Source organism: Mauremys mutica, unplaced genomic scaffold (genome assembly GCF_020497125.1).
Source record: "Mauremys mutica isolate MM-2020 ecotype Southern unplaced genomic scaffold, ASM2049712v1 Super-Scaffold_100099, whole genome shotgun sequence".
Lineage (NCBI taxonomy): Eukaryota > Metazoa > Chordata > Testudines > Geoemydidae > Mauremys > Mauremys mutica.
In genome coordinates this window covers 28,781-47,408 of record NW_025423266.1, presented here as the reverse complement: position 1 = coordinate 47,408, position 18,628 = coordinate 28,781, and the positions used below count along the sequence as shown (strand labels likewise).

The window sequence follows — 18,628 nt, the reverse complement described above, 5'->3', positions numbered from 1 at the left end:
ACGGAGGATGGGACCCCCTGGCCTGGTGACTCCCTCATTACACTGCCTGGCCTGTCAGTGCGGCTAACTTGGAGCTTTGGCCTCTCCCCATTGCCCAGGGGACTGTCAGTCTCAGGGTCCTGATTTCCCATTGGCCCTTTCCCCTTCTACTGGGACTGGGAACTAGCCAACCAAAACCCCCACTAAGCTTTAGTAAGGGGCCAACGGTCCCTTACTTGAGCCGGCCCCATGAGGGTCACTGATGGCCAGAGAAGGCAGTATGAGCTGGTCCCATGGTGTAATGGGCAGCACTCAGGACTCTGAATCCTGCAATCTGAGTTCAAATCTCAGTGGGACCTTGTGGTAAAGCCCTGGAGCTCCCACTGCTCCACTTCCCTCTCTCCAGCTGTGCAAGAGCAATTTTTTCCCCTCCTGCTGGATGGGTCAGGGCTCTAGAACTGACACCTGAGGGTTGGGATTCTCACGGCTTCACCTGGTGCCCACAAGTCTGGCACTTGCCACTGTGCTTGAAGGAAGCAGGGCTGGGCAGGTGGGAGCCCAGCACTTCTCCTCCTCTGGGCACCTAGAGCAGAGGCGGCTGGTGCTGACAGCTCCAGGGGAAGGCTTAAAAGCCACAGAGGCTAGGGCAAGAGGAGGAGAGGACCATGATTATGTGTGGCCAGCAGACAGCCACAGGGCCAGCCTGCTCCCTGCTGTGCTGAACCCCACTGAAGGCCACCCACAGACCGGCATGCAGGGCAGCTGCTGCTGTTTCTCAGGTCATCTACTGAGGGGGCTGAGACACTCTGGGCACAAGAAGTTAAGTTCCCAGCGACAAGTGAGACTTAATTGTATGGGGCCAGGTGCAGGGCTTTGGCAGGGAGGCTCGGGCATGGGGGATTGAGGTGCAGCGGATGGACCGGCTGTCTAGGTACAGAGATTTAGTCTCCCTGAGGAGGAGAAGGAATTCTGCTGCCAGGCAGTGGCTGTGCAGAAAAAGAGGAGGGGTTCCTGGGACTTTTTTTGCCCCCGCTTTGCCTGCCTGCTCACTCTTGTGCTGAACGGTGAAGATGTTTCCTAACAAGCTCAGGTAGCTCAGTTAGTAGAGCATCAGGCTCTTAATCTGAGGGTCCAGGGTCCTGTCTGGGTGCTCAGCTTTTAAGTTGCCTTGTGTGCCAGGACCCAAATTGTGTTCACAGCCACACAGGGATTCCCAGAAGCTGTGGCCATTTCCTGGAAAGGTTCCTTTCCTTAGCAATCAGGAGAGAGGCCACATCCACAGGAGCAGGTGTAGAAAGTGCAGTCTCTGGCTGCCAGGAAGTGCTGTGGGGCCAGGTGCTGAGAAAGCTCAGAGAGGGAGCAGCAGAGATGGGGGGAAGAGAGACAGAGAAGCAATGAGTACAGAACACAAGTGTAAAGGGGGCATCTGGTCTGGCTATTGTGGGGAACTTCCCTGGTTTATACATGACCCTGGTGGAATTGGCCAGTGGAAGGATCTGAGTCCCCACCCCCTTACCCAGAGGCTGCCTGACCTCGAGGACTGTTAGGATACAGAGATTCAGGCCTGTCTGCAAAGGCCTGTACTTTAAGAATTTAGGTGTATTTTTATCACTTAGCTAGTTATAAAGGTATAAAAGTAAGAATAAAAAATCACTGTCTGTCTGTGTAATGGCCTTCTCTTACTGTGACAGTCTGAGGCCTGGTTCTTCAGCTAAGCAGCAAAGGCAGCCATAAGCTGAGAAGTGTATGGTCACATTCACACATTCCCAACTAGTCACACTGAAATAAGGTGCTATTGGGCTGTGAGGAATACAATCCTGTCCTGATATTCCATCACCTCCAGAGAAAGGGAAACTTAGTTTGGTAGCATCCTGTCTGGCAAGAACTCACTTATCAATAGACACAGCTGGAAAACCCTTATGTCTGTATAGATGTAGTTGTGAAATCCTCCCTTCTGTATTGTTTTGTATGTTTATTTGCATGGTCTCTGTCTGGTGCAGTGATTGTTTCTGTCTGCTGTATAATTAATTTTGTTGGGTGTAAACCAATGAAGGTGGTGGAATATAATTGGTTAAATAACCATGTTACAGTATATTAGGATTGGTTAGTTACATTTCAGTAAAATGATTGGTTAAGGAATAGCTAAGCAGAACTCAGGTTTTACTATATAGTCTGCAGTCAATCAGGAAGGCCGGGGGGCGGGGAATGGGAACAGGGACTGGGGATGGGGGAATTGGGATCACGTTTTGCTACAGGGGGAAATGGGAACTGGGATGGGAACAGAAACAGGGACACAGACAAGGCTCTGTGGTGTCAGAGCTGAGAAGGGGACACTAAGGAAGGAAACTGGAATCATGCTTGCTGGACGTTCACCCCAATAAACATCAAATTGTTTGCGCCTTTGGACTTCGGGTATTGTTGCTCTCTGTTCATGCGAGAAGGACCAGGGAAGTGAGAGGGTGACGGAATAAGCCCTCTAACACTGTCATTTGTTGCTCTAGGCTCCATTCACATCCCACTCCTGACACAATCACTGTCTTCTATCTGACGAAATAGCCTAATTTCAACCTCTCCTGTAACATTACACCACCAACTATTTAGCATTTGTATGAGAGAAGTTGGAGGGAATTCAAACATCTTCAAATGGCAAAACTTTTCCCCCGGCCTGGTCAGTGAATCCTATGGTGAGAAACTTTCTGTGCGTTTCAGTTTCTTGTATTGTTGGATGGGGCCTGAGGTGCTGAAAGGGAAATGTCCATGGAAAACTTGGACATCACTGTTGTCCAAAAAAAGGCAGGTGTTAGACACAATCGCTTCTCGTATTCCCGTGGAATCTGAGTCTAGCTGAAGAATTTCTGTCTATCCTAGAGAGAATCATTCCATTGTAAATACAAATGAAATGAGATCTTCAGGTCGAGTCAGCGCCTTTTAAAAATATTTACTGAGAAAAAAGCCATTCTTTGTCTTGTTGATAAGGACAAGAAGCCCTCTTTTCCTTTCAATTTCAAATGCAAAATGAACGGAGATTTTCATTGAAAGACTTCTGGTTTTTACAGGGAATTGAACCCAGGCCGTGGCTGTTTAAAACACAAGAACCTACTGCTTAACGCACCAGGGAGGGCTGTTTTTTTCTGACAACCAGTGTTGTTTTTCTCAGCCTCCTACGTCACCAATGTCAGACTCTGAGTGTAGTTAAGCTCTGGAATAGGCTCCCAAGGGCGTCTGTGGTGTCTCTGTCCTCGGAGGCTTTTAAGAACAGGTTGAACAAACCTCTGTCGCGGATACTCTGCATATACTTGGTCCCATAGACAACCTGCTCTGGCTCTATCTGCTACCTTCATCGTGTTTGGATGTAAAGGTGGGAAATGATGGGGAAATTGGCCCCTCTTTCAAGTTTAAATGTTGTAACTTCTACATCTAGACCGGGGTGGCCAACCTGAGCCAACGTAACTGCCAAACATACACCTTTGTATGCAACTGCTGAGTCAGTTGTGAACCTTGCTACCATTATCATTATCCCTTTGAAATAATGATGGTGATGGACACTTGGCTCTATATCCCAGAGTGCCCTGGACGTCTACAGGCTGCATTAGCCAATCCAACCATTTGGCACTTGCAGATGGGCACCTCTGTATTGTGCCTGAGTCTTGTACAGCTATGAATGGCTGGTAGATGCCGATATTTTCCCGTCTTTTTAACCAGCACTAATTCCCAGCCAGGCCAGGGCTGGGAAGAGAGAGAGAGCAGCAGGTTTCCCCTATTGTGGCTGTCTCGCTTTTTCTTGACTAGCTTCACCTCCACACCAAGTTGGGCTTTTCATATGTGAGCCTGGCTAGCTCAGCTGGCAGAGTATCAGACTTTTAATCTGAAGGTCCAGGGTTCAAGTCCCTGGTCAGGTGAAAAACTTCTCACTGTGATAATAAAAATCTGTCTTTCTGAAGTCTTGTTCAGTGTTACTCTTTCTCTCCAGGATTTTGCCTTTCCTAAGAAGGGCCTTTCTGTGGCGGGGATTGAAGGAGCAACTCCTTGACATCCCCTCTGTCCTTGCAGGCTGGAGGAATAAAGTCCTCTAGGCATATAGCATGTTCCTCCCCTGCAGACACAAACACACAGAATATTCATAAGGAATTAGAATTAGAATCCACCACTTTCCTTGGGAGCTTGTTCCTGTCGTGAATCATCCTCGCTGTTGAATATTTGTGCCTTAGTTGTAATATGAATTTGTCTATTTTCACCTTCCAGCCATTGGGTCTTGTTATGCCTTTCTCTGCTTGATTAAAGAGCCCTTTCATACCCAATATTTTCTCTCCATTAAGGCCCTTCAACACTTCAGTGAAATCACCTTTCAATCTTCTTTTGATAAGCTAATCAGGTTGAGCTCGTTCAATAGCAAAGAGCCACCAAATGTTCTGAGGGCTGGAGAAAAATATCTTCTAGGGAAAGTGGTGGATTCTCCATCTCCTGATGTCATTTAATGAAGACTAGATGCCTTTCTGGAATGTGTTTGCCCCAAAAGTAGCTCTTGTGTCATAAAGGAGGCCTGTGATATGCAGGGAGTCAGATTAGATGTTCTAATGGTCTCTTCTGGCCATCAAGTCGACTAATTTCTGAAAAGCTGAGTGTAGCATTGGGAGCAGCGTCTGATGTTTTCCTGGCTAGCCGGCTTGCTGCCTAGAACGAACGCTCCTTGAGTGGGGTGATCCACAGGGAGTAGCTCAAACCTCCAAAGTGCCTGGGCAGGGGCAGGACATTAGCACAGCAAGGGAGGGATGTGGCAGTGACATCACAAAGGCCTTTTACAGGACCTCAGACTATTGGTCAAAGGTGGTGGGGAGGTGGTGACCTCACAGAGAGATGCTGACATCAGCCAGACAGGACAGGCGCGAGGGGCCAGGGAAACCTCAGAGACCCCTGTGGCTTTGCTTCAGCAAGTCTCCTTCTCCAGGTCTCTCTTTGAGGACTGAGAGAGTATTCGGGTTCACGGACATGAGCGCCAGGAGGAACCTCTTTCGAGTTTTCTTCTTCCCTTTTAGTGATTTTACTAGAAAACAGAAGTCCCTGTTTAGAAGGTAAGAGCCTCCTCGAGGGAAGGGGTGTCATGGGCATGTCACAGTTCGGATGCCAGTGGCCCCCCTACACTGTAAGGAAGCTCCCGCCGCCTGCTCTGTGTTCACAGGGCGGGAGAGAGCAGCATCCACGGCAGTGATTTGCTCCTGGCTGCCGGAGCAGAGCAGCAGGCTCAGCTGTCAGAACTTCCCGGAGCGATGAAAGGGGAGGGGCCCATGGCTCTGTAGCAGGAATGCAGGGCAGGCGAGTTCATGGCAGGCATTGTGGGATACTGGAGGAGGCCAGTTATGGTGATATAATGAACAGCAGCGTCTACTCTGTCACTTGAAGTTTGCTGCAAAAAGCTCTAGACCTCTCATCGAAGTCGTTTTATTTTGTCAGCAAAACAGGGCAGTTTTGTCGCCAGACATGTCATTGCAGTGTGTGCACCAGCCACAAGCTACCAACCGAGAGAGCGTTGTGTGTTTTTCACACACCTGAGCAATATAATTCTGCTGAAACAACGTTGTAGTGCAGACCTGGCCAAAGATTCACTCACACACACAGCTTGCAAGGAAAACCTCACCTGCTCCTCTGCTTTGCAGAATCCAAACACAAGCAAAGCTTGTCAGGCCCTGGTGGCAATGGCAGGGAGTCAGGTGTGGGCAGACAGTGTGCTATAGTTACTCACAGGCACCATGGTTTAGCTGCCTGAAAGGCTCTATTTCATAAACAGGAAATCCTGGGTTCAACTCCCAGTGGTGCCTTGTTGAGTGGCTGTTGGGGCACCTGCTCTTGGCTACTGTCAGAAGACAAGATTCAGAGCTAGATGGGCCTTTGGTCTAGACCAGTGTGGTTTTTCTTATGGTTTAAATAACACTCACAGGCACTGATAACAGTTACTGAATGTTTGGGAGTTAGGAGCTGGTCGGTCAGTGGTCCAGTCCCCACACAGATGACCCCTCTCCCCTCTCTGGGACAGGGGCAGGTCTGAGCTCTCACCCAAATGCTCATTGTGGCTGCCAGAATCTGTGAGCAGCTTGTTCAGTTTACAGCAAAGGTTGAGTCCTGCTTTGTGCACCGTGTGTGAGAATGAAAATCCTAAACCTCCCTTTGAAATATCGAATGCAGCAGGACGTGTTATTGTCCCTGCCCCCAAGCAGAGAGACCAATGGAGAAATGCCGTCGAGTCCTAGGTAATACTCCACTGCCATTTTACCTTTTTTGCTTGCTAAACTCCTTCTTATCTGGCCGGCCCAGGCTGTCCTCTGCCTCAGCTGCTGCTCCCGGCCTGCTCTAGAGTCAAACATGCAGGGCCCCCAGGGGAACAGAGGCTGGGACAGGGCAGCAGCCTGGGCTGGGCTGGGAAGATGCTGGGAGTTCTCGTTCCCTGAGAATTGGCCCGGCTCCCTTCTCAACAGCGAACAAATCAATTCCACGTCCCCTCCCCAGAAAAACCAGCCTGGAGCCAAGGGCAGCAGGGGACGATTCCCTGCAGTTCCCACCGAGGCAGGAGAGGACCAGGGTGTTTCTAGTAGAGCTTATGGAACTGACGTGGGGAAACCAGCCTTTAATAACAGGCAGTTCCAGTTGAAGCTCAGTGTTTTTAACAATTTCTACAACATTAAATAACCCTTTAATCCTAGTGTCACCATCCATAAAATTGCTTCAGCCTTATAGGTTCCTAAGTGCACAACTAAACATCTCTTCAAACACAAGGGAGTGGAGATCAGTCAGTGTTCAGAGTCATCTCACATAAAAGAACCATGTTGTGGTACATACTGGCCCTATCATGTGGCCATCGCCTTTCCCTCCTCTCTGTTAAAAGTTTTGGTATTTTGCACAGAAACTTTCTTCCCTCAGGAGAGTCCTGGGAACCAGGGCTGCCAGCCAGACAAACACCTTTAAGAGGCAGCGTAAGCTGCCAAAAAATGATCTCCCTCCTTCAGTTCAGTGACACCCTGAAATGTTACTTATCAGGGCAGAGCCGGAGGATTGAAAGCAGCTACATCGAACCCCTGTGTAGCTAACAGGAATGAACACAAACACTCCCTTGTACCTGAAGAGATGTTTAGTTTTACCCTTGGTAAACTACAAGACTAAAGGGAAAGGCAGTGGTGGTGCCAGATATAAAGAGTGAAACACGAAACAATCATCATAGTTATGCCTATAGTGACTGCAAAATCTTTCTATATTCTTCTTATTATCATCAGTGTATTATTTTCTCTGGCATCTAGACATTGACTAGACCTTGACCAAGAAATTTGGATCTTGACAAAATATTCAACTACGCCTCGTTAAGGTAATGGACTTGACACCCACTCGGGTGTCTCCATGCAGGTTCAAGTACTAACAACAGTGGCACCTTACAGCCATAGATTTTAATCAGGGCAATACATTGATACAAATTCCTGTTAAATCATTTCTCAGCCAGAGTCCATCACCCACATTCCTTAGGGCATTGGGCCACCATGCGGACGTTTCATTTCCCGCCTAAATTTCACACAGAGACACAATTTCCTTTGCACAGATCCATGAACAGCAAAACCTCCCTGTGTCTCTTGTCTGAGCCAGTGCATTCAATTGTATTGAAACCTTCTCTCCTGCAATGGCGATGGTCAGACAGAGGGGACATGGCCACCTTCACCTCTGACAGTGAGATATTGGCTCAGCTCTTTCTTTCTGCTGCTGCTGTTGTTAGTCCATGAAACATCAGGGATGGAATGCAAGGCTGAGCTCACGCACCAATCCCCTGAAACATTTCAGTGTCCCAGAGAAATCCTGACCCCTGCTATTGCAATGATATGGTGGAGATTTGAATAGTCGCAGTGTAGAAGGAGCCTGAGGGTGTTTATTTGTGAGCTGAGGTTCCCTGTCTGACATTTGCTTTCTTTCCTGGTTCGTTATGTCTCCAGTGAGCAAACCGGTGTCACAAGGCTGGTTAAATGCTGCTTTTTAGACCAGAGAGCTGGGGTTGATATAGCATGCTGTCGCCATCAGCTGGTCAGAGTAACCGGGGTGAAAGGGTGGAATTTAGGATTCTCCCACCAAGGGGAGGTGCTGTTGGACTCATCTAGTGGGGGAGAGTCTGAAAAAGTTTCTCAGCTCCCAGAGACGGGGCAAACAAGCTGGTGCCACACACACATTTTCACAAGGAATCAGGCCCCCTGGGGAAAAACTCAAAAGAAGCCCAGGCCCAGGAGCGTCAGAGAAGGGAATCACTGTTTTCCTTAAGAGGTGGGTTCGGGAAACCTGCAGGTCCTTAGATCCCTCCAGCGCCTGATAGAACCATTTGTGGGGAAGGTCTGGGGAAGCCGAGGAGGACAAGGAAAGGAAAAAAGGGCTGGCAGCTGTTGTGTAATCCCCATGCTCCCAGCAGAAGGATCTGGAGGGGTCAGCACTGTGGTTGCTTGTTGAGGACACAGAACTCACAAGATGGCAAAGCTCAAAGCCCCGTTACACAGAGTCAGAATATGATCAGCTCACACCCAGGGGGAGCAACACCCCTCCCTTGGTCTCTATGTCAGGGCTCCTATCAGCTCAGTGTCCTTCCCGCAAGAGTCGGCTGCTGAGAGGGTTGCAATGGGGTAAATGAAGGCAGAGGAGGATTGTTCCTGCTGGGTTTTCTTTGTGTTGCTCTGTGATCCTGCTGGAGGAAGCTGAAGCATCATTTGAGTTTTTTTCAGTGGCTTGGGTTGGGCTGAGATTGTGACCCTGAGCACACGGGTTCTCTGCTCTTAGCCCCTCAGGGAATGGACAATGGAGCAGCTTCAGAGATTGGCTAGAAAGTAGCCTAAGAAAGTGTAACATAAGTGAGAAGAAAAACACCATCATCACCGGTCTAGTGGTTAGGATTTGGCATTTTCACTGCTATGGCCTGGGTTCAATTCCCAGTCAGGGAAAAGTGACTTTAAACCAAAACTGCTTCAGCTTTTCTTCACTTGCAATGTAAATAAATCCACTTTTTTTTCCTGATTCTCCCATCTTCCCAGTGTCTCCATGGCAGGGCCAGCTCCAGGCCCCAGCACAGTGGGGCGGTCAATGAAAAGGGGAGGCTTCAGCAGCAATTCATCCCTCTCAGAGGGAAGGACTTGAGGCCAACTGCAGCAGAGGTAGAGCTGCAGCTTTTTTATTTTTTTTTCCACTGGGGGGGGCAAAAACACTGGATCTGGCCCTGCTCCATGGAAGATAATTTGTTAAATCCCAGATAAGTGCAGTTCTATCAGTTCTCAGCCTAAATCCTTAGGTCTTAATCCTGAGGATATTGTCCCACCATGGGGCCATTTCCCGCCTCTCTTTCCTAGGGAAGCACAATTTTCCTTGCACAGACACAGGAATAGCAAGATCTTTCTCTGTCCCTTGTGCAAAGCAGGGGGCCAAATTCCATGGAAACAATGGACAAGCAGGGGGCCCTGGGCACATCCAGCCCTGGCCGTGAGATGTTCCCTCCCCTCTTTCTTTATGCCCCTGTTGTTATTTCATGGATTGTCTGGGATGGGGGAAAAGCTGAGTTCACTGCAGGTGGAGGGTAAAAAGGACCCTGAAAGTCTCAGGCCCCAACTCCTGCTACCAGGATCACTGAGGTGCTGGGAATCTGCATGGGAAAGGGACTTTGTGAATTGTCAAGGTGGGGAATGAATAACAATTTACAAGAAGAGCCACCTCATTAACCACTGACACAGGCTAATCCTGCCGCAGATAGAAGGGAAACTGGGAGTGATTCTTTGCTGCTCAGCCATGTAAACAGTGACCCCATTGCACCGCAGTGAATGTGCTGGGGAAAGCTGGACTTCACAGGCAGGTAGAAAGAGCAGATCCTAGAAACACCTGGAGCTCCCCACAGCACTTCTGCCACCAGGGGCAGGTGTTGAGCGACTCACAGTGCCCCCCCCGACACATTACCTTCCAGCAGGGGGTGGCAGCACCCCCCACCCAATGCAGGGGAGAGGGCTGAGTGTATCTCTGCACCCTGAGTCCAGGGCACCCACTCTCTCTGCCCCACACATCGAATCTGGCTCTGCTGCAAAGTGACCCCTAAGAACCGGCAACCTCCAGGACAGCAGGTTTGGCCTCAGAGCAGGGAATGTGTCCCTCATGCTGCTTTTAGGCCACTAGGTGCTCTGGAAACAGGAGGGCTCTGAGTGTAACCTATAGGACATATGGCCCATCTGGGGATATAGCTCAGTGGTAGAGCACATGCTTTGCATGTATGAGGCCCTGGGTTCAATCTGCAGCATCTCCAATTTCTTTTCACCCTGCTGCTTTGCTCCTGCCCAGAGGGGATGTGGCCCAGCAGTCTCCCTGCAGGAATTTCAATCCTGTTCAGTGATGGATAAGTGCCAATTGCATGGAAGGTCAGAGAGGGGGGGTTCTGCTCCTAAGTCTCCTCTGTACATTTAAGATTCCCACCTGCTGTGCTGCTTGGGACAAGGGTAGATGAGAAGGGAGAATCCTCCAGCACTGGAGGGAAAGGTCCCATCTGCACAGACTGAGAGGCAAAGACTAGACTTATTTCTAGTCTGGGCCCAATCTTTTCTCCTGGTATAGTCCTTGTTCCAGCTCAGGTGGTAGCTGGGGATGTCTCATGACTGCAGCCATGTTTGTTCAGTTCCACCCCCTTATACAGCTTTGGTACAAGGCAGGAATTTTGTGTCTCTCTCCTGGGGAAAAGCCCCAGGTTTAAGATGGATTCCTGTACCAGGTGACATGGTCACATGTCCCGTGAGACCCCCCCCCAAGCCTTCATTCTTCCTGGCCTAACTCAGGGATGGTGCAGGACAGAGCCATCGCCAGTCAATTGTCCTGGTTAATGGGAGCCATCAAGAGTGCAAACCACTGTAAATGGCCCACACTTTGCATCATTACAACAGGACCTCAGAGTTATAGTTCATATTTCTAGTTTCAGATCCAAGAATGATCGGTTCATACTGTCATGAATAGTTAGTAAAGGGTTAAAACATAGTACCTGGTGGGCACCTGACCTGAGGACCAATCAGGGAAGAGAATTTGAAATTCCTAGGAGGGAACTTTTTCCCTCTGTTTGTGTGTGTGTTGTTCTTAGCCGTTTGGAATTACAAGAGTCCAGATGCTTTAATCAAGTCTTCTACCAGTTTCCACCTTTCTGAACTAATTTCTTCTAGTCAAGATAGTGAGTATTAGAAAGGTACTTTGTGTCCTCATCTAATAATCCTATGTTTGCAATTCTGTGTGTTTGTTATTGATTATTCTTAATTCTGCCTGTACTGTTGTACTGAGAAGGAGAGAGGATTCTCTCCAGAACTTAGCAAGGTTGTACCCTATGAGTGTCCAGCTTGGGCTCATAGAGATTCTGTATTTTCTTGTTTTTCTTTTAATAAATTCTTCTATAAAGATTTGATTAAGTCCCTTCTACTGTGGATACGGGGCGGGGGGGAGCTAAGAGACACTCTCTTGGTGGTGAGACAGGCTTATCTCCGGGCAGAGAAGGGCGGGGGGAAGGAGAGGCTTCTCCCTCTGTGAGTTGATCTGTGTTTCCCCAGGGAAAACAGGGGTGTCCCGGCCCACGTAAATTGACCGAGGTGGTGGCAGTGACAAGGAGACCTACCCTAGGATCTTAGGCTGGGGGAATAGATGCGGGTCCCCACATTGGAGCCCAACAGTTCCAAGTGGGGGGGGAAACCTATGACACATACAAATAGGATGAACACACACCGTAGATTATAAGCTTTGTAATGATACCTTACAAGAGACCTTTTGCATGAAGCATAGTCCAGTCACTTTATATTCACACTCATTAGCATATATTCATAAAATCCTATGGAGTGCAACGTCACAGCAGGGAAAGGGTTTTACTGCGGCACCTGGGAGCAGTTGAGTTTCATGTTCAGGCTATGGTATGAGTTCCTCCAGGTTTCTCGTAAGCACACAGGGACCTTCGCGGGTGCTCTCGATACAGGAATGGCCCAGACATGATAAAGTGATGGGAATTGCATTTTCCCTTTTTATTTTTGTATTTCCAATGACATTTCTTTTTGTGATTTTGTTTTGCTTTGTATAACTGTGTTTTCTCCTGGATTTGATGTTTAATGAAAAAAAGAATACGGCCTCAGGGCACCAGATGGAGGAGCAGGCTGGGGCTAGGACTGCTAAGAGAGCGAGAGTAGCAGATTTTCTGTATAGTTTCCTGCCCTCATTTTCATGATTAGTTTCTCTTCTGCACGAAATTTCCTCTTTTACAATGTGAGCCTGACTAGCTCAGTTGGCAGAGCATCAGACTTCTAACCTGAGGGTCCAGAGTTCAAGTCCCTGGTGAGGCAAAGAAACATTTTCCCCTGTGACATCCCCAGAGAGTTTTAGAAGGACTCTCCTTGACTTTAGTTTTTCCTTTTCAGGACATGGCCTTTCCTAAGAAGGGCCCTTTACTGCCTGGGACTGAAGGTGCTATTGCCTCACCTGTCCACTGGCCTCACAGTCTGGAGGAAGAAAGGCCTCTGGGGCTGCAGCAAAGTGCCGTGCGCTCACTTTTTGAGCAAATGCAGGGCTGGCCAGAGAGGCATCTTCCCACTGAGTCCTCCCTGCCAGAAAAAATTGTCCCCACAGACAGGGGCGGCTCCAGGCCCCGGCACACCAAGCGCTTGCTTGGGACAGCAAGCCGCGGGGGGTGCTCTGCCGGTTGCAGCGAGGGCGGCAGGCAGGCTGCCTTCGGCGGCATGCCTGTCAAGGGGCCGCTGGGCCTGTGACTTCGGCGACCTCCCGCAGGCAAGCCACCAAAGGCAACCTGCCTGCTGTGCTTGGGGCGGCAAAATGCCTAGAGCCGCACCTGCCCACAGAGTCCTCCCTGCTGGAAGTCTACAGTAATCAACAGGTGCTCTGCTGGTCCCATGGTGTAAGGGCCAGCACTCAGGACTTTAAATCCTGCAATCTGAGTTGAAGTCTCAGTGGAATCTGAGTACAATTCCTGTGCCACAAACCCTGCTGGGTCTTCCAAGGCTCTGTCTTGCTTTCTCAAAGGCCATGAAAGCCACTACAAAAGGGTTCTTTCTCCTGCTGATAATAGCTCACCTTAACTGATCACTCTCATTATAGTGTGTATGGCAACACCCAATTTTTCATCTTCTGTGTGTGTATGTATGTATATAGATAGATAGATAATCTATATCTTCCTGCTGTATTTTCCGCTGCATGCATCCAATGAAGTTGGTTTTAGCCCAGGAAAGCTTATGCTCAAACAAATTTGTTAGTTTCTAAGATGCCACAAGTACTCCTTGTTCTTTTTGCAGATAAATGAATGGAGGTTAAGTCCATGAATGGCTATTAGCCAGGATGGGTAAGGAATGGGATCCCTAACCTCTGTTTGTTAGAGGGTGGAGATGGATGTCAGGAGAGAAATCACTTGCTCATTACCTGTTAGGTTCAGTCCCTCTGGGGCACCTGGCATTGGCCACTGTTGGCAGATAGGATGCGGGGTTGGATGGACCTTTGGTCTGACCCAATATGGCCATTCTTATGGTCTTATGAAGGGAGGAGCAATGTACTGGGATAGAGTTTCTGTAGTGTAGTGGTTATCACATTTGCCTAACACGCAAAAGGTCCCTGGTTCAAAACCAGGCAGAAATATGCTGGCTTAATTTTCCCAGCTTCTACTGGCCTATTCCCTGCGGTTGTAGGAGCAGCAGTGATTTGTATGCTCAAAAGGTCTGTTATACTTCCCCTGCTCCCACTTTTGTCTCCTGTCCCTCTCTGAATGCCTGTGAAGTGGCTTTTCCCTTCCCCCGCCCCCCTGGAATGCTCCTGGGATGAATGGGCTGGTTGAAGAGCAGAAGAGCTCTAAGGTAGACAAGGTGTCTGGGACGCTAATTAGGCAGCGATCACACATCCAGAGCATGGACACTGCCCAAGGTGGAGTGTGACCAACCAGATGCAGCCAAGTCATCTCTAGTCGCAGGCCATGAGGTGCAGGCCCTTAAAAGGGGAAGGGGCCATGTGCTCAGGAGAGCACTCACAAGCTTGTACCTCCAGTGAATGCCCTTTGCCCGGACCGCCTGGCCAGTGGTTCTCTGCGTTGTATTTCATTGTGCCTCAGGGAGACTTACCTTCGTCGCACCGTCCATAGCTGCGCTGTGGGACACTTACCTTGCAGAATCCTGACATCTCCAGTGCTGTGCCTGTCCTGGGAGCGTGAGTGTGTCACCCTGCCCCCCTTCGTTTGAGCTTAGCTATCAATATAATAAACGTGCTGCTTTCTGCCAAACTCTGGTGGGTCATTAGTGCTTCCTATGCTGACTAGCTGGCCCAATTTCAGGTAACACCTGCGATAACCCCAACCCCTGCATGACAGAGGGTAGTGAAATGAGCTGAGAAAAAGCCTTAGCATTAGCAGGGGAAAGCTAGAGGATCTGGGCCAGGCACCTTTTGAAGCCTTGTGGCTTGGTCTCCTCTGCCCTTGGAGATTGGCCTATGGCGGCCGGCTCTTCTGCGTGACTTGCCAAAGGAGGAAGTGAGGCGGGAATGGGGCAAAAGAGGAACGTCGAGCTGAGGAAGGCAGGGCAGAAGCTAAGTGCCTCAGTGCGGCTAAGTGGGGTTAGTAGAGCACCACCAGTCGTTCTGCAAAGCCTGGGGAGGTGCGGTTGGCTGCTGGGAGGTAGAATCCTGTGCCTGCGTCTTGGCTTCCCAGGGGTGGCTACTTGCAGCCCAGGAGAAGAAGGATGGTTCTGGGTGAAAGGAAGACAAGCAAAGCTCTGGGAGGAAGTTTGGGTGCGCAGTGCGGGCTCTGCCCTGGGGGAGGGGCTTGGGGTAGAGGAGGGGTGGCGCTTACCCCGGGCAGTGCAGCTCCCAAAGTGACCAGTACACACAACCCTCTGGCAGCAGCTCCTAGGTGGGCGGGGCCAGGGGGTCTCCGTGTGCCGCTGCCTGCAGGTGCTGCCCCCAGAGCTCCCATTGGCTGAAGTTCCTGGCCAATGGGTGCTGCGGAGTTGGTACTCGGGGCAGGGGCAGTGCATGGAGACACTCCCCCCGCCCCAGGGGATGCTGGGACATGCCGGACATTTCTGGGAGTGGCACGGAGGGACGGAGGCAGAGTGGGCAGGGAGCCACCTTAGTGCTGCTGGCACATCTCTGCACACCCATGGGGGGAGGGGAGCAGAGGGCCCCATGTGCTGCCTGGGGTAGGGGCAGTGCACAGAGCTGCCTCCCCGCCCGGGTCTATTACAGGAGTGGGTGGGTGGGGTCTTTTGGCCTGCAAGGTGCAGCAGGTCGGACTAGATGATCACATTGGTCCCTTCTGACCTTAAGGGCTCTGAGTCTAAAAGGGAGAGGGAAGTAAAGGGAAAAAAATAAAAAATAAACCAAACATTGTAATACCAGGATGACTCCACCTGCTCATTGTATAGTCCCGCCCCTTTCTTCCTCCACTGGGTGTTTAATGACCTGCAGCACATTGATTCTCTCATTTCATTGCTAAACTGATACAATGTGACTGAAATTAAACCAATTCCCAGCAGAGAAAACATCACATTCCTGCATTCGCTGGGAATTGAAGCCAGGTCAACTGCTTGAAAAGCAGCTACGCTCACCACTGTACCACCAATGCATCTGGCAAAAACACCACTTATGCTTGCCCAATGAGGCTAGACCAGAATTGAGGCGTTTTACTGCCTGTTAAAATGTACTGGAGTCTCATCACTAAAAAAAAACCTACCTCTATCTTCACCTGGGTTTGGACCATCAGCCTCTCTATTAGGTCACCAAAGTGGTTAATCACAGACACAGGTAACTACCCTACACTTCCCAAGCTTGTCTATGAAGCACCTACAGGGGCACACCTGGCTAGTGAGGGAGGCGCACTGCTGGGGTTATGAGTTCAGGCCTCACCCAAAGCATCTGTTTTCATTAGCCATGGAGCTTCCCCCACTCACTTTGTCTAATTCACATGGAAAGTGCCATACCAGGGTGATGAGAGTAAATTCTAAACTCTGAAATGTGGAGGTTGGCCCAGAGATTAGAATGAGGGGTTTGAAGAGAAAAAGCTCTAAGGATATAAAACCAAGCAGTCTCCAGGGGCAGGTACGGTACAACGCCTCAACAGGGAGCCATTTGGGGAGGCGGTTTCACTTCCTCTGTTCAATGTCCTGAGAGGTATTTTAAGATGAAGATAACACCATGGCTAACAGTTGAGTGGCACGTCCTGGGTTAAAGAAAGGAAGGGACTTGGGTTAATAGTCAGAAGATTTGTGTTACCGTCACTGTCTGACCCCCCTTCAGTTCAGAGGTTTGTACTTTGTTGGGTGGAACGCACAGACTCCTGGGGAGCAGGGGCAGCTGTTTCCATGGCAGAGAGCCTGGCACTTAGGAGACTTTCTTGACTTGCTGTTTTGAAGCAATTCAATAAAATAACGGTGGAGCTACAATGTCCAGTCCAAAATTTCAGCCCCCCGGTACAAAAATGCTATTTTAGGATCTAAACAGGAGGCTTCCGGCGCTAGGACACCTGACCAGAGAGCTCAGTGGGGGGTGTAAGAGCTGGTGACTCTGAGGGTCCTGGGCTAAATCCACTTGCAGGTGGAAATATTTTGATTTATTTGATGGATAATGAGCACCAGCTACCAGGGGAGAAGCCCTGCCACCCTGCTGCCACTCCAGCTGCTGCCCCAGAGGGGGGAGCCCCAGGGGGCCTGCTGCTGCTCCGGCCACCCCAGGAGTGCTGCTGCCAGGGGCCACCGAGCTGCGGCTGCTCCTGCTGCCCGCGGAACCACAGGAGGGAGATGATTTTTTGACAGTGACGGATGCCTTGTCCTAAAGGCCTTTGTCTGCCCCCTTCTAGAGACTGCTTGGCACAGGAATGCAGCCCTCACTCCTGGGTCTCTCCTGGGGAAATAATGTTTCTGTGCAAAACACCAAAGCTTTTGACAGAAAGGAAGAAAAGGAAATGGCCACACGATGGGACTAGGACATAAGGAATGAAACACAAGATGCTTCTCCCATGTGCATTGACTTTGAACCTTGTTGTTTGCGGTGTTGTCTCTCATGTCCTGGGACCAACATGGATACAACAAGGGGGAGGAGGTCACATAATATCTTCTAAAGGACCAAGGAAGGGAGTATTATTTACTCCTTCTCATAATACAAGAAGTAGGAGGGGTCACCACATGAAATGAATAAGCTGCAGGTTTGAAATGAACACACTTCCCTCAAGCTGCTGGCAATGCTTCTACTAACGCAGCCCAATCTGCTGTTAGCCTTCTTGGCAACAAGGGTGCTGTTGACTCATATCCAGCTTCTCATCCACTGTAATCCCCAGGTCCTTTTCTGAAGAACTGCTGCTTAGCCAGTCGGTCCCCAGGCTGTAACAGTGCAGGGGATTCTTCCTTCCTAAGTGCAGGACTCTGCACTTCTCCTTGTTGAACCTCCTCAGATTTCTTTTGGCCCAATCCTCCAATTTGTCTAGGTCACTCTGGACCCAAACCCTGTCCTCCAGCGCTTGGATTCTTTACATGCTTTCACAGAGTGAAGAGCACATGTTCCATGATTTCATACGGCAGAGTTTTATGCTATAGGGAGCTTTCCCTGTGTGAATTTGACAGGTGAATCAACATAGAGACATATTGTGACCCTTCTCAGGGAGCTGAGGGCTGTGAGTTTCCTTGATGCCACCTTCCACTAGGAAGAGGGAGTTTAGTATTTGGCAGCTGGATGTTAGTGACCAAACTCACCCAGCCCATCAGGCACTCAAGGCCCCTCCTCTGAGCTACAGCAGCCACCCTAACCCCTGACTTCCTTCAATGTGTCCCACCCCGGGGTCCAGCCCGGATCACCAGATACTCAGAGAAATCCCAGATTCTCTCTTCCCAAAGCAATGGTATATTCCAGGTTACTAGTTTTACTGTGGACCACTGCTACTGTATCTCACACCGCACTTGAGTATAGTTATCAAACAAGCAGAAATTTATTTAACAACCGATAGAGATTTAAACAAACAAATGTGAGTGCTGGAAACCAACTGTTACCAACTAAACAAAATCAGAAAATGCAACCTACACTTTTTAATAGTTACCTTTCCTATCTAAGGCCTGGTCTACACTAGGACTTTAAATCGAATTTAGCAGCGTTAATTCAAATTAACCGCTCAACCGTCCACACTAGGAAGCCGTTTAATTCGACCTAGAGGGCTCTTTAGTTTGAATTCGGTACTCCACCCCGACGAGGGGAGTAGCGCTAAATTCGACATGGGTATCTCGAATTAGGCTAGGTGTGGATGCAAATCGAACTTACTAGCTCCGGGAGCTATCCCACACTGCACCACTCTGTTGACGCTCTGGACAGCAGTCCGAGCTTGGATGCTCTGACCAGCCACACAGGAAAAGTCCCGGGAAAATTTGAATTCCTTTTCCTGTCTGGACAGTTAGAATCTCATTTCGTGGTTGGACATCGGGGCGAGCTCAGCAGCACCGGCAGCGATGCAGAACTCTCCAGCAGAGGAGTTCATGTAATCTCTGAATAGAAAGAGGGACCCAGCATAGACTGACCGGGAACTCTTGGATCTGATCAGTGTGTGGGGCGAGGAGTCTGTGCTTTCGGAGCTGCACTCCAAAAAACGGAATGCAAAGACCTACGAGAAGGTCTCCAAAGC

At 49.6% G+C, this 18,628-nt stretch overlaps 4 non-coding genes across 4 annotated transcripts; all 4 read left to right on the top strand.

The window, feature by feature from the left end:
- Window positions 1–266: 266 nt before the first annotated feature.
- TRNAQ-CUG lies at window positions 267–338 on the top strand. The gene has a single exon. It is a non-coding gene; the product is annotated as a tRNA-Gln (tRNA).
- Window positions 339–3,805: 3,467 nt separating this feature from the next.
- On the top strand, window positions 3,806–3,878 carry TRNAK-UUU. Its single transcript has one exon. It is a non-coding gene; the product is annotated as a tRNA-Lys (tRNA).
- Window positions 3,879–12,247: 8,369 nt separating this feature from the next.
- TRNAR-UCU lies at window positions 12,248–12,320 on the top strand. Its single transcript has one exon. It is a non-coding gene; the product is annotated as a tRNA-Arg (tRNA).
- A 1,227-nt stretch (window positions 12,321–13,547) lies between these two features.
- On the top strand, window positions 13,548–13,620 carry TRNAV-AAC. Its single transcript has one exon. It is a non-coding gene; the product is annotated as a tRNA-Val (tRNA).
- Window positions 13,621–18,628: the final 5,008 nt, after the last annotated feature.